Source organism: Hesperophylax consimilis, chromosome 27 (genome assembly GCF_061612785.1).
Source record: "Hesperophylax consimilis isolate HC1 chromosome 27, BYU_Hcon_1.0, whole genome shotgun sequence".
In the NCBI taxonomy this organism is placed as follows: domain Eukaryota; kingdom Metazoa; phylum Arthropoda; class Insecta; order Trichoptera; family Limnephilidae; genus Hesperophylax; species Hesperophylax consimilis.
Window position 1 is genome coordinate 19,354,619 of NC_142862.1, and position 17,173 is coordinate 19,371,791.

Genomic DNA, 17,173 nt, shown 5'->3' on the forward strand with positions numbered 1-17,173 from the left:
TATTATAGTAGTTTAAGAATAGGTACTGGGTATAAATGTAATGTTATAGCTAAATACATTATACTATTAAAAAATGTATACAAATTTTAATGTCTAGTAAGCTAGACCTCATTTTATGTAGACCGCCTTTATCCTATAAAAATTCGTAAAATCGTAACAAAAAATATTGAGAGGGGGTGGAGAAACTTAAAATTTGTGTTTGTATGTATTTTGATTGATAAAGCAGAAAAAAACGTTAAATTTTTTTTAAATATATTTTTGACCTCGACAACAGTTTTAAGATGAAATGTGAATGGTTGGTCACATTCACAAAATTAAATTGAAATTGGTTGGGCGGTTTCGGAGCTTAGCGTGTACGAACACAGTAAAATGTGATTTTCATATATTAGGATATGATGAATGAATATTATTTAAAAATGATAATTAATTTTGTTGTAAATATTTTCGTAAAGTGCTTACTTAAACCCTACCCAGGAAGCACAAAAGGCGCCGAGACTGCCTATTCAGACTTATTCACATGTCGGAACACAAACAATAGCAAAATGTGGTAGAAAAAATACGCATTGTCACAAATTTATTTATTTATTAGGTCTCCTCTTAACAAAATGGCACAAATTTCAAACAATGCTTAATATTCTCGTTTAGGAGTAGAGCTACCGTCATTTGCCTTTATTGACCCAAAAATGCTACGAACAATGGACGAAATGCAGACATTTTAGAGAAACACATAAAATAATAAATCTTGTGATTATTGTCAAGACGGTGGCAATATTTCTACAAAATGTCCGACTTTGTCATGTTAAATTAGGTAATTAAAGCAGATTTCGACGAAAAATGAAAATGTTCGGATTTTGGGAATTTGGGAGTTGATTCTGGAATTTTGTGTGATTTTCTGTTGCTGTTAAATTTATGAAAATGTATATTTTATATCTAATGCCAATATAAGCTTGTACATAAAGTAATATGTAAATTCATATTAATTAAAATGTATATTTTATATCTTATGCCAATATAAGCTTGTACATAAAGTAATATGTAAATTCATATCATTTAATGTACAATATAAGCTTGTACATAAAGTAATATTTAAATTCATATTATTTAATGAACAATATAAGCTTGTACATAAAGTAAAAAGTAAATTCATATTATTTAATGTACAATATAAGCTTGTACATAAAGTAATATGAATTTACAAAAAAATATTAAAAAGTAAAGGTTACCAAAAATTATAAAAATGCGACCGCATATTTTAAAATACATATTTTTTTAATTTACCTTGAAATTAATTAGTGTTTTAGACAAAGCCGTGATTACGTTTTTAAATGTAAGTATGTTAGTTATATCTCTCTACATATGCAAATATATATGTCATTAAGACAGTAGTTATAGGCCTTAGTCGTAAGTCACTAGATATAAGTCTTAGATCTGATGTAAGTCACTAGTTATTATGAAACCTAGTTATAAGCCAGATGTATTATTAATACAATATATATGTTTGTACAGCGCCTTTGAAGTGTTTTTTCACGACAACGGCGCTAGGTAAATTAGCCAAATATCAATATTATTATTATTAAGTAAGTTGATTGCATGAAAACTAATGATTTTAATAACCAATAACTCTTGCAACAGGTCATACCAAGCTGTTCGCTACGTTTGGTGACTTAGCAGGGGTGCCCGGGTTGATGGGGTTAAGATTGTCTAGTTCTTGGCGGAGTTAGAACTAGTTGAAGGAGACCTTTTGACCCATTCAGCAGGAATCTCCTGGAACCATCGTCTTGCACCCCAGTGGGAGGGATGTATTCAAACAATTAGTTTTCACTGCTATTGATTTTTTAGTGTTCCCCTTCTATAAAAACTGGCGCTTGTGTCCAAAAGAGTGGTGAGCATTAAGATTAAGAAAATTTAGTGTTTGTAATTATAAATATTAAAAATTATAATTAATTAAAAAGACAGTTTCATCATTTTGGTATTTTTACATTGAACTTCTCTTTAATTGCTTTTAGTAGGTGTTTATCGTTTTCTATTGTTCTAATATTTTCGGATAGGCTGTTGAAGTATTTTTTCCCTAGATATATGTAATGATGTTGAGCAAAAGTGGTGTTACATTTTTGTGTTGGAAATATATGTTTTTGACGAGTACGACTTTCAGATAAAAAGCTGTGATTTTGTTTTTCTTTTATTATTTGAGTTATTATGTTTTTTTGGAAAAGATCATTAAATTTCAATACTTTAAATTCTTCGAAAATTCAATATTATTTTTATAATTAGACGTTGTACAATTTCAACAGGGAGTAGATTTGTTTTGTATGCAGCTCCCCAGCTGATTACAGCGTATTGGTGATTTGATTGTACTAAAGCGTGGTAGACGGATGTTAGAAATTTAGAATTTTCAAAAATATATAAATTAATTTTCTTATTTTGTTGACGGTTTGGTTTATTTGATCTTTACAGTTTAGGTTTATGTCTATTATTATTCCTAAGTATTTAATTTTGTTTGAAATGTTCAATGTGGAACAGTTTATTGTACATTCATACGTCCGTCACTCTTGGACACACTGATCCCCAAATTCCTACCCACCCCTCATACATTTTTCTTTCACAGAACTTCTTCCCCTTCCTTTCCTAAAAAGACCCTCCAAACAGCATCCCCAAAGATTCCTGTGGAGAATTATTATCCTCCGGGCATCTTGTGTGGAGGTAGTCTAAAAAAAACCGTCCAATCTAACCCATGACGGACATGAAAGTAGTCCCAGAGAGAGCTCGTACCTGCATCATTAACGATTGTCCTCTTTTTTCTCTCACGTCTTGTATGAAAACGAAAAAGACAGGAGATACTAGAATGATGACATGACGTACGACCTCTCACTGGAATTAATATAGCAACGCGACGCGACGATAAAAATACAAAAAAATATAAAAGGAATAGTCGCCCGAACAGGGACTTGAACCCTGGACCCTTGGATTAAAAGTCCAATGCTCTACCGACTGAGCTATCCGGGCTAGATGCCAATTGGAACAAAATTTACCCTAAATTGCAGGGGAATATTATATTTTTCCCTTTTTTCAGATATATTTGTATATTGGCAATTCTGTCTCAGAAATAGTATATATGTTCAACAAGAAGGCTATAATAACATAAATATTAATGTTAGCTTTTATTATTCTATTGCATTTGTTCTATTTTACAATTTCTTTAACAAAATTTACTTCTGTAATAATAAATAATAATAAGCAATAATTTTTGTTATCCTTTGTGCTATGCATAAAACATTGTCTTATAAACATTAGTTTATCATTAAAAAAATAATTCTTTAATAAAGTTCCGCTAAATTATTATGTAAATCACTTGGTTGTAACAGAGCGGTATAAACTATATTTAGGTCACGCGGAGGAAGCTTACTGATATAAAATACAGTTAATTTATTAAAAATCTAGTCAAATTATTCGTTTTCCTCTTTAAAACGAGACTGCAGGCCTTCAACAATAAAATTACAGAGTTTGTAACAAAGTATCATTCAGAAGCGAATGTTTTATGAGGACGACGGAAGACATTCCGTCAAGATATTTATTAGGAAAAGAACACGTATTCGTGATGTATTCTGAACGCCTTTTTTGATCAGGAAAATAGCATGTTATCACTTTTTTTAACAGGAAATATTTCTCTGTGAACCACTTTGAACCGAAACATTGATTGGAATCGCTTTAGCCGTCTTTGGCGACCAGATCTGACAGGCTAACCAGCCAGGTACTTCATAATCTTTCGCTTCACCTATCGTCTTACCTTTCCAACTCCGTTCTCCCTTAAAACATACCCCAACTGGGGATGCGATAATCCCTATGGTTCTGGACAGTTGGGTCTGCTGTGCGGTTTTCACATAATTAAAAAAATAAATAACACAATAAATAATTTACTTCCTATGTACAAAACAAATCTTCACGAATTTTCATACAAGAATTGCCCCCGAAATATGTTTTTTGCTGTAATTTGAAATAAAACATTGCCCGATAATACGCGTCTATTTGGTTTCATTGTTTGGCCTTCGTTGGATATTTTTTTTTATACCCGCCTGATGGAAAATGATGTGGCATAAGTACGTTTTATATTGGCCAATTTATTTTAATGACCCATTTGGTATTTTCAGATGTCTCCTAAAGGCTTATTCTTAGCTCCATTAAAAAAATATATGTAGACCTACCCCTAATGTCGAGCATTTGAGAACGAGTTAAACCCATTTTATTTGGCATGGTGTTCAGTTTTGAATCTAATAGTTAGGTATATTCATAATCGAACGCGTATAAAATAGACTATGGACGGGTTGTTTCAGAGAATTTGAACGATTCTTCAAATTTAAAAGTTAATTTTCAAGTTCTGTGAAAGTTCTTTTCAAGTTGTATTATTAGGTACTTGAGTTTTGTCAAGTAACTGGCCTAAGATGATATATATATATTTTTTTTAAAGAAAGACAAACATTCCCGGGTTACGAATAACCTGACAATATTTGAAAATCTCCTACTACCACCATAGTAAGCTGAAAATGTTGCTTGTGTTGTGATGGAGGACTTAGCCAGCAGAGGAATTGAACACACTACGCCTGGGTGGGACCCAAACGCGATGTCAACTCGGCCACCGACCGGATATAATACCAGAACTTCAATAAGACTTTCACAGAACCCGAAAATGAACGTTCAAATTTGAAAAACTGTTCTATGAAATTCTATGAAACAACCCACCCTCGGAGTTTTGATAGAATTACTAAGTTATTTTTTTAAATTTAAGTGGAACCATCGCATCCCCAAATTGTGTTGTGAAGTAAAATTAGTGTTCTATGTGGATCTGTTAATTCAAAACAAATGTTGACATTTTTTTATAAATGATTATTAATATGCGAACCCGTTATTAATGAAGTATTTTCATTGTTGCACATCTGAGAAATTACATTTTATGTATGGTAAACAATTGTTTAACAAGTGTGTAAAATTTACAAATAGTTTATTATTAAGGCCATAGAATTGTAGGTAGTAATCATTATTCATTTTCATAGCCCTCCTCACTAGGAATTCCTGTTCTGGAGGCGGCCTGTAATTTGTTGTATTGGTGTCACATCACGCTTTTTCCATCTTCAAGTTTGTCGACATAATTTTCATGTTTATTGATTCCGCCATCTTCATGTTTGTTGATTTCGTCATCTTCATGTTTGTTGATTTCGTCATCTTCATGTTTGTTGATTTCGTCATCTTCATGTTTGTTGATTCCTCCATCTTCAAGATTGTTGATTTCGTCATCTTCATATTTGTTGATTTCGCCATCTTCATGTTTGTTGATTCCGCCATTTTCATGTTTGTTGATTTCGTCATCTTCATATTTGTTGATTTCGCCATCTTCATGTTTGTTGATTTCGTCATCTTCATGTTTGTTGATTTCGTCATCTTCATGTTTGTTGATTTCGTCATCTTCATGTTTGTTGATTCCTCCATCTTCAAGTTTGTTGATTTCGCCATCTTCATATTTGATGATTTCGTCATCTTCATATTTGTTGATTTCGTCATCTTCATGTTTGTTGATTCCGCCATCTTCATGTTTGTTGATTTCGTCATCTTCATATTTGTTGATTTTGTCATTTTCATGTTCGTTGATTTCCTTATCTTTGTGTTTGTTGGTGTTACATAGTTCATATTTCTATAATTTACTTCTTTAAATTCTACTCTCAAAACTATCTGTAAATTCCACTATTGCTCTTCCTCGTATTTTTACAACTTCGCTCCATTCACTCTCACAACATTTTCCAATTGAAGATGCCATAGTTCCGATGGATCCGGGCAGTTGAGGCGCTTGCGCGGAGTTGGCATACTGGGTTAATAGGAACCTATTTTACCTATAAAAAATAATGTCGTGCCGTTTATACCTATTAAATGAATAGATTTATTTAGTTCCCGGCTCACAGGTAGTTATAAACATCGCCTTAAATGGGATTCAAACCCGAATTAACTACTTAGGCAGTCAATCAATCCGCCGTGCTACTGAACCACCGCCAACGTGTAATAAATCCCCACTAATTTATTGTTACCAGCTAGCTATATTGGTATAAAACCTAATTTATCTGGCTCGAAGGACCAAATTGTGCAAACCTTCTCAAACACCTCAAACAAAATACGTCCCTATCAACTTTACTAATAAAGCCCAAAATTGCCTGAAAAAATATCTAATATAATAGGTTAAGGTATATGATTCAAACGACCACAATTTGTGTAAAGCTCCTCAAACACGTCAAATGAAACACAGCCATATTAACACTATTCATGAAGTTTAAAATTGCTTGACAAAATTTCTATCTGAATAGGTAAATGAACATAATACGATTCAAATAACGAAATTGTACAAAAATCGCACGCGAGTATACACCGTTTTTATAATATTAATAAGATCTAATTTAGCTTGGTAATAAATGTAAAATTTATTAAAGATTTTGCTTAAACGGCCAACTTCACAGTAAAATAACCCATATTGTTAATACAAATTAAGGCGAATTTCTCTTGGCAGAGAGGGGCACAGTTAATTAAGTTTTTGGTTTAATTTTGAAACGGTGTAAGAGGCGAAAGATATTCAAGGGATTGAGAGCTTTATCCGAAGGGAATAAGGTTTATATTGGCATGCTCGGTTGGTGGGGATGAGATGGTAGTAGCCGACGTGGAAACATTTAATTTAGCTAACCGCTGGCAATAAAGATTTGGCTCGCAGTGTTACAAAGAAGGAAAACTACCAATCGGAAAACCTATTTTTTCAATTGATTTGGCAAACATGTGGTCTTTTAGAACAGAAACGTTGCTTGAAGTAGCTTTAGATTAATGACCAGATATAAATAGCCAGGTATTTCCGATTCTCAAATATTTCTTTTCTAAGATATTTGCAGTAGGTACCATTATTTTTAATTTGATATTATTAGATCTTTGTTTAGGTATATATTTTTTGCATTTACATTTATGATAAATCCTTCCTATCAGTTGAAGTACCTAATTAAAAACCAATACAACCATTATGCACGCCTAAAATGCAACACTTCTACTTTTTGGAAGAACGTGTACATACAGGGTTTTCCAATAAGTGGTGTTATTTTGATATTCAAAGAGCTATCGAGAGATGATTAATGATTTTTTATGGCCGGAATTGGATGGTATTGATCTGGACAACGTAAACTTTCAACAAGACGGCGCTACGTGCCACACAAGCAACGAAACCATTGATCTTTTACGGGAAAAGTTTTCGGACCGTGTTATCTCTTGAAGAGGTGATCACAATTGGCCACCGAGATTTTGTGATTTAACACCTTGCGACTTCTTCCATTGAGGCCACGTGAAAGAGAAGGTCTACGCCAACAGTCCAGCGTCGATTTAAGAGCTCAAAGATGGAATTCGTGAGGCAATCGAGGACATAAGGCAGCCAATTTGCGATTTGGTTATGGAAAATTTCATGAAAAGGATATGGTCCTGTAGGCGTGGTCGTGGTGGTCATTTGACTGATGTTATTTTTCACTATTAACGGCATACCTTTTTCTTTATAATGAAAGAAACATTTGATCATTTATATAAGAAAAAATGCATTTTTCTTTGAATATCAAAATAACACCTCTTATAGGAAAACCCTGTATATAAAGATTTAATTTAATTTCAGGAGGGGGCACCTGGTCCTCCCCTTGGGAAGGATGTATTAGACCCACTGACTTCAGACAGTTGGGACACGTAAATCTATTATTTTTTTTAAATTAATTATAACGCTTCTTTTATGCACCGACGAGCCACCTAAATAGGTATTTTCCTTCGGCGATAATAAAACTAATATCGTCCTGGGCCACCGTACTACCATTATTAGGTATAGTTGCTCGTACCGGGAATACAATAGGTATATAATAGGTATCATGCTATGTACCATTCATACGAACCAACACTAAATAGTAACTGTAATCTGGATCCGTTCTGGAAAATCCGGATTTTCAGATTAGTTGAAACTCAAAATCCGGATATCCGGATTTAAAAAAAAAATCTATATAAATTTAAATTCTTAAAAACATACTTTTTTGAAAAACAGAGTTATCTGTTGGACGTAAAAGCTACAGGCGCTATTGTTTTTCTATCTGCAAATCTGACAGAATGAGCTACAGAAACGCGTTACGAGGTACAGCTAGTTAAATAATGCAATTAAAAAAACCTTATTTTTTCTCATATGCTTAGTAGAAAATAGGCCACAGTTTTCTCGGCTTGTTCAAGATGGCATACGCCAGAACAGATGTTCTAGCACAGCATAGCACGACAAAAAGTATGGTGCTATTGATTAAAATTTCTAAAATAGTAGATTTGTTTGTATTCATAGTATATTTCATTAGCCTGCCAATTATCAAGCATTCTATCTATAACAATATGTCGTTATTTTCCCTGTTAATATTTATTTTTTCTTCTTTGTATTATATTTCTTATTTGTTCTGTCTTGTATTTGTGTATTTTTTGAACATTTAACGCAATCGGGTTAAGGCGAAGCTTTAATTAAATCCTAAGATTGGAACACATCTTAGGACGGGTTGTTTCGGAGAATTCGAACAATTCTTCAAATTTCAAAGTTAATTTTCAAGTTCTGTGAAAGATTTTTTCAAGTTCTGTTTTTATTTCAGTTCTGCCAAGCAACTAGCCTATAATGATATAATAACTTTTACTATGTATATATGTCAGCGACATGTCATTGGTACCAATTATTATACTAACTTTTATAACTTTGTAACTATTGTCATCCATGTAATTATGTACTGTTTGTTTCTGCAATAAACAAAAATAAAAATAAAATAAAATAAATAAAATAACAGAACGTGAATAAGACATTCACAGAACCCGTCAATGAACGTTGAAATTTGATGAATTTTTCAAATTCTCCTAAACAACCCGTCCTTAGTCTTTAGTATAATCTAACATTTATGTTTTTTATAAGCACAGTACAAACTAAAATATCAAGTCTATAAAACCTTTATTAAAAAAGTTATAAAATCATCTACTTACGAACCCATTTTCGATTGCACGTTTTTATTGCGTAATTAAGTTCTGTAGAAAATTATCTAAAAATAATAAAATATGTGAAATACCTGAAATAAATAAAAAAATAAATCGCAGTTTTTAGTTTTTATTTTGTTCTTGCATAAATTGAAATAAGAATTTAAACCTTATCGCCATCTAAATAAGGAATTTTATTGTTAGCAGCCCAATTCTAAATGATACACGACGTAGTGCAACACCTTAAGATGAAACAATATATACAATGAAAATAAAGTCGGAATCTATCCCACGGTCGAATTTTTCCTAGCAGGCCTAGTTATGTAAATTTCCTAATCAATCAATTTCGATGAACATATTACTAAAATCTCAAATATGTTTTAGACTGAGTACCTAATTAATCGTCTAAAAAAATAAAACCTTATGCTTACAGCTAATATTATAGCTGAAAAAAGTATTACAAAGCTTTCAAACAGTTTTAAGTAAAATATGTTAAACGTATTATTTTTATTAATCTTAAATATAAATATTCGTTTAAAAAAATAAAATAATATATTTAATAAGTAAATTTACGAGTTCGTCAGAATTAAATAAAATATGTGATTCGGGCAAATCCCCGTTAAAGGTCTCCTCTTAACATCCATAATATTACAAATATACGTATATCTTTGTCGTGTCTACATAGGTACATTATTGCATTCATAGTGTATTCTAAAAATCCGGATTCTTCAAAAACCGATAAATCAGCATTTTTCGTAATACAGAAAATCCGGATTTTCCATAATCCGGAAAATCTGGATTGAAATTTCTTTACCATTAGCTAGAGAGTGAGGTGGGTGAGGATGTGTGGTTTGGAGGAGGGGGGCGGGGAGATGGAGTAAATGTGGGTTTACGGACGTGGCGTAAAACTACTGAGGATAGCTGGTACATACTTGGTACCTACGTGGCATTAAATTATTATATAACCGTGCTTTAGATTAAGACAGTTATTAGATTAATGATAAGCTCAGTTGGAACGTGCAGTTTCAATTGCATTGTGATCGTTATTATAAGCTCGTTCTCATAACGAATTTATTTTATTTATTTATTTATTTATTTATTTATTTATTATTTTATTTACGCCCTAATGGGCTTTTACATGAAAATATACATTTACATTGATTACAATAATTGAACATAAGAAGATAAATGGAGTTAATTGTAAGAAAGCAACACATATAATAAAATTTTGTGCAAATTAGCAAAACACTAATAAGATGGATTCAATATAAAATATACCCAAGCATGAAATAGTAAGTAAAAGAAAGTTCAACATAAAAAGTAAGTAAGTGGGTGTGTTTAAACCCAGTATTAATTGTGAGTTTAACAAATCGATAAACCAATATAAATTAGAGTGTAACTTACTCGTGAGGTAAAGAACATTATAACAGAGATTTAAAAAAAAAAAAAAAAAATAACAAAATAAGAGTTGCACCTGTAAAAAGCAAAAACTAATAGAATTTAGCAATATCGACATGAATAAGAAATAATAAGATCTGAGATGGAACATAGTGTTATGTATAAAAAGTAGTTAGTAGGTATATGCATACAATTATAAGTGTATAGTAGAGCAAATAAAAAACAAACAAATATGGATATAATTTACTTGAAAGGTTTCGAATGGGAGAAGATGTAATAAAATTATTAAAGCTATAAAAGTTAATTATTAGCCGATAGAATCGAAATAAGTTGCCTTTTAAAGCTCACAAAATTGTCAAAACCAAACATATCTATAAGTTCACAGTATTTATTCGCAAGGTTGTGAATTCTAGGAATTGGTGAAAAAATAGAATAATTAGTGTTGAGGTTCTTGTTAAATTTAAAAGTATCTTTACTGCGAGTTTGCCTAGCAGGAACATTAATGCAAATAAGTTCCAACAAATTAGGGCTGTCAATTAAAGATTTAATAATTTTATGACTATATTGTTACTAGTAATTATTCTAAAAGGGTACCATTCAGAATCTAAATGGCTTTAACTATGTTAGGTGACCAGATCCTTTCCCTCCTCACTACCTTCAGTCTCACAAGATACCACAAATGCGAATGCCATAGTCTCACTGGCCCCAGGTGGTTGGGACTCTTATGCATCTCACAAAACATGTAATAAAAAATACGCAGTTCCAAAAGTTATACTACGTTAACAGTTATGATAATGTAAAGAGCAATTAGTCTAATTGGTTAGTTATTGATAAAAAAACATTAGTTTTCGGAGGAAACAAACACTTGTGGTGTTTCGGGGGAGGTAAACGGGACAAATTAAATATGGGACTATCAGTTTAATTTATTTGAAATGAACGCTTACTACGGAACCTTAACATCGTGGGGGGAATTTTTCGTGTAAAGCAGGGTCACTGGTTTGAACATGAATCTACTAAATTTTACTGATTTTTTAAAAATTTGAAACTTGGCAAGACGGGACGATGCTCTTGCACGGAACGACTCTTCATTTGGCCAGCCTCGTGACTCGTAGGCTCGTGATTCCGCCCGGCCGCCAAAACGGTATATTTTCTTCTATTTTCACTAAAATTGGCAATGGATTTATAATATATTTCTTTGTGTATATTTTGATAAATTTAAAGGAATGGTTTTTATTATCAAAAACATAAAGACTTTTTACTTATATTTCATCAATAAAAATAATCGATGTTTCACATCTGCCAGGCGTCCCGTGATGCCTATATTTAAAAGCAAAAAGATCTGGCTGAATAAGCTATGTGTGATCGCAATAGGCGAATCAAGAGTGGACTGTAAAATATTAATTGTAAACTTTGGAGTTTACACAACTATGGTTGGAGATGGTGAACAGGGATTAAGGAAGGAATCCGACTTACCCCTTTGATGTTATTCAAAGATGATGATGGTATGATTTCACTCACAGGAGATATGATTTCACGCATAAGCTTGAATGACATCCAGGTTGGATACGAAACACACTGAGGGAACCGAATATGTTCACTGCACAGGCCTTCTACCCTGAGTCGATGTTAATAACAGCACTGATAACAATAGACGTTCATCAAACAGGCTCCATCAATAAACTGGTTTGACAGTTATTGTTGTAAAATGTCACACACACGTGGTTATAGTCAGATAATGATAGGTACTTGTAGGTAAAAATAGGTTGGGGAAAATGTGTGAACAACGTTAAAGGAAGATTAATAGTTTCGTCAACACTATGAGTCTGTTGTCATAATAAGCAGAATTAATTCGTACTCAACGTTTTGCTATGCAGGTATTGTTAAAGTGTTATTCATTTGTCAACGCGGCTTTCACGATCAAAGGACAGCTTATCAGTCTAGCCATGCTGTAAAGCTAATTCTAACCGAAGGGCCCGAGGTAAATCTTATTTGCAAAGAATGTTAATTGAATAATTGGCAATGATTGCTTCAAAGTATTATTCAATTATAATAGTAGAAGCTATGAGTCACGATGCCTCAAGCCTTAAAAATCACGGGATATTATGTTAGTATATCTAGTAAATAACGCTTTCTTGAAAACAGAAAAAGTGCAGACCCTCGAATAATCACGAAATTGTCAAGATTAAACCAAATAAATTTATACAAAATAAATACGTATTTCAAAATTAATGAAAATATTATTACTTATAAACGCCCTTTTTAGGGGTTTAAAAATATAAATACTAAAAAGTACAGTATTTAATATACGCAACTAAACTGGCTCAGTAATAATATTTCATATTTGTCGTAGGTATCTGTACTCGGTATAACTACTTCCCTCCGTAAGTATTCTGGGCAATAAGGAATACATTTGGTAGTTGGTTCCAGAATTTCAGCACTGAAATAAGTCCCGAGTTAGTATTATGAAGTGGAATTCTAGGTAATTAGTGTGTGTTTGAATTCTTGACACTAAAATTTCAAATTCGAGTTCATTGAGGAATTTTTTTTCATTCAAAATATGTCATATTATAAATCACAATATCAAGTTCAGCTAGCTCTCAATAAAATACAAATTATATTATCTCTACGGGGACTGAAAACTGACAACAGTCGCAGCCCTCCAAATAATTCCAAATGATCAAAAATAATCCGATAAATCACACCATTACTCCTAGCTGCTAAATAAATAAATATTAAAATATTCCGAAGGGGTGAAAACAGGGGCAGAGGGTAGTGGATTAGGCGCACAGTTCCGTAGTGGATTAGGCACCTGAGTCACGGGTTCGGTCCCCGGGGTAGGGGTGTTAATTGGAACAGGGCCCGAGCAATTGGGACCAGATTTGTGCTTATTTCAGTTGATATTTTCGCCTTTTAGGGGAGGTTTTAAGCTCGCTATAAATGAAGGGATTACACTTGTCAAGTTGGTATTTTGTGATGAAATTGTTTTGCACATTGAAAACTGGTACTTGATGGAAACGATTAGCTAAAAAAGTAACATGTTTTGACTGCGGTGTTGCGCAGGTGCTTTTGAAACGTGGGGCGTCGTCGAGACGTGCTGTATTCATTAGCAGAACATTTTTAAACAAAAGAGCATCAGGTCAATCAATTTTTAAACTTATGAGACGTGTAAAAAAGAATTTAAAAAAAATGAAAATGTTGCAATTGAAGCCTGTTAACGATATTTGTTCTGAGTACTTTTCACTTTTTATTCCTGTTTTTTTGCCAAATTCCACCTTTTGTGACCTCTGGTCATATTAGAAATTCGCATTATATTGCGCATATAAAACTTACTGATATGAAATATTGTTAATTTATTAAAAACTGGTCAAATTATTCGTTTTCCTGTTGAAATGGGACTGGAGTCCTATAACGAATGATTTGAAAAATTTCATAACAAACTCATCAGTAAAGCACGAATATGTTATGACGAAGTCGGAAAACATGTTCTCCAAAATAATTATTTCGCATCTCGCCTATTATATATATTCGGACAACGGCACCTGCGTGGACACGTGTTCAGATATATTCTGAATGACTAATATCCACTTATATTAAAAAGGGTTAACTCATATTTCCCTAACAAATATACCCGTGGAAGATCCCATGCACTTTTTCATACTCCGAGATCGAAGACTTCTGCCTATAAGAACGCGCCAATCAACAGAGAGACTCGACGGCGATGCACTACGTCGTGTAATATTTCAAATGGAGCCGATATCAATAACAGCCTTTACGTAGATGGCGATAAGGTTTAAATTCCCGCTTAACACCATCTGCCTGTTTTGATTCATGCAAGAATCATGGCCAAAAAGTGCCTTTTATTTTATTTTGTGGATGTTCAGGCATAAATATTTAATTTTTTTCCGATCATTTTATAAATATCTTAATTTGCCACATTATACAATATAATTATAACCGTTAATGGGTTTGTAAGTAGGAGATTTTGAACTTTAGAGCAGTTTTCATAAGCCTTATACATTATTTTTTTCTGGGCTTATAAAAAGACTTATCTGAAAAATACTCGATTATTTCAAAGGTCAAGATGTATTCTACTCGCAGTATTTAATTAAAGCATCTGAAACATTCCTAGGCGACCAAATTTTCAAACCAAAAACACATGATTTTGAATTACTACGTATGGCATCGCCTTAACGTTTTTGCATTGAACATCGACATTTTCAACGTTACTTACAGACAGTTCAGTAACTATCTTTTGACATATGTATCAACATAGTAAAACTGCCTCCATGAACTTTTATACTTATATTTACTTCAAATTTGTGATATGTTGGTGCATGACCGTTTTATGGAAAACATGAATCTTTAAATAGTATAAAACAAAGTCACTGTCCGCGTCTTTCTGTTTGTGCGCTTAGTTCTTCTAAACTACGCAACGGATTTTGATAGGGTTTTCACTATCATTTAGAGAATTTCTTCCGCAATGTTTATATTGATATAAAACATGCGTTTTATTTTTATAAAAAATAGAGAAAAGTCGATGTTTTGTAATCAGGTCGTAAAAAATATTTTCTGGCACTACATTGCTAAAGCTGGCTAAACATTATGAGATACATCAAAATAATATAGGTACAGAGTTTTCCAATAAGAGGTGTTATTTTGAATAGCCCGCTATTTCGGTAGATGTTATTTTTGAAGCTGTTTTTTTGACATTTGACAAGTAGAAACTACTCCATTAATAAAAATGGAACGATACACGCTTCAACATGAGTGAATGATCACTCATGTTGAAGCGTCTCATGAGTCGAGAGATCACTAAAGATGATTTGCATTTGATTTTTTTGACCTCGGTGGCTTCGTCAACAAGCAAATTTGTCGCATCTGGGGCTCGGAAAACCCAGAGTTATTGTTGAAAAGCCTCTCTATCCTCAACGTGTGACTGTTTGGTGCATTCTATGGTCCGGCGGAGTCATTGGACCTTACTTTTTCGAAAATGAGGCTGGAGCAACAGTTACGGTGAATGGATTGCGCTATCGAGAGATGATTTACGATTTTTTATGGCCGGAATCGGATGATATTGATCTGGATAACGTTTACTTTCAACAAGACGACGCTACGTGCCACACAAGCAACGAAAACATTGATATTTTACGATTGAATATCAAAATAACACCTCTTATTGGAAAACCCTGTACTACGGAATTGTTTATCTTGAAAAGGCCTCGTAAACTCAAAACTTTACACTAAACCAAGTCTCCGATCAACGCCGGGAACAAGGCAGCTAGTAAATAAATAAATAAATAATGTGTGATAATTAAACATAAATACGTACATTTATATTATATATATACTTATCTTCAAATTTATATATCAGATATACCTAGATATAATTTGAGATTTTATACCTACGTTATTTCATATGAATTAAATTTGAGTAAAAAAGAAAGGATTCGAACCTGCGATTTGAAGATCCTATCCGTTGGACCACGGAGGTTCAAATAAATATAATGTATGCAGATAATAATATTTATTAAATAAATAGTTATTATTTCTAAATAGCTAGCGGATTAATTGAAATAACTTCAGATTTCACCCCTTCGCTTTGACCATTAAAAGCAATCGCGACAAGTGTTTGTTATTATAATAACACCTACAACAGAATATAATAGCGTAACTACTCCAACAAAAGGAAATAAACTGGTTTTGATTACTGTTATGAAATAGGGGATGCGTTTTCAACCCCCTTTTGTGCAAACTGGATTAGAATTTGTCAAAACAAATTATATTTCATATCGGAGGGTCGATCGCATATCAAGTCCTGTTATTGTATTGTAATATTGTCAGAGGGGGCTAATGGTTGTTGATAATATTGCCAAGGTACCTACCAGAGAGGCAGTGGTGTTTGGACATTCAATTTAAAAAAAAATCAAATCAACCCCAAAAAAAAAAAATTAAATTCAATTTTTTTTAATATAATTCATCAATTTTTACTCTACACCAAGAAAACTTAATGATATAAAACCTGGTCAAATTATTCATTTTCCTGTTAAAAACGGGACTGCAGGCATTTAATGATAAATTGACAGGTTTCATAATAAACATTCAGTTAAGCACGAATAAGTCGAAGCAAGTGTTAAATTATAATTTCTCATTTCGTTCATATGTTTATTCGAACAAGGCCACCTGCATGAACACGTGTTCAGATATATTCTGAATGACTAATATTTTATTATAAATTTGGCATGCACATTTTAACAGTATTTTGATAAATCATAAGTACTTATTTCTCTCTGTGCATAGTGAATCATTTTAGACTTACAATCCCGCATCGAACGGCACACACAACATTTCATCCAATTTCAGAGAAAAGCGTATATTTTCGCGTGTGTATATGTGATTGCCATCAAAAGATGATAGACTACATAGTCATTGAAAATGAGCCTATCTGCCAAGTTTCAGCTCGATTAAATATACGGAAGTGGGTTAATTTCTACTTCCAAGATTTTCATTTATTCACTCTCGAAAAAAAAAGAAATTAAAATTTAAAAAAAAAACAGCAAAATTGTCATTACTCTTCTTACGTATTAGTATTTTTTTAACTGATTAATTAAATACAGTTATCAGTGCATGCATTAGGTGACGGGAAATATTCTTGCGTAATGCGTAAGAATAGCCATTTCCCAAACATTTCTAATGATGGAGATCTTATGGGGACTTGCAGGATTATTTTAAGTGTTTTAACGAGCTG

The 17,173-nt window shown here is 32.7% G+C and overlaps 1 non-coding gene across 1 annotated transcript; it reads right to left on the bottom strand.

Moving 5' to 3' along the window:
- Window positions 1-2,930: 2,930 nt before the first annotated feature.
- TRNAK-UUU (transfer RNA lysine (anticodon UUU)) lies at window positions 2,931-3,003 on the bottom strand. The gene has a single exon. It is a non-coding gene; the product is annotated as a tRNA-Lys (tRNA).
- Window positions 3,004-17,173: the final 14,170 nt, after the last annotated feature.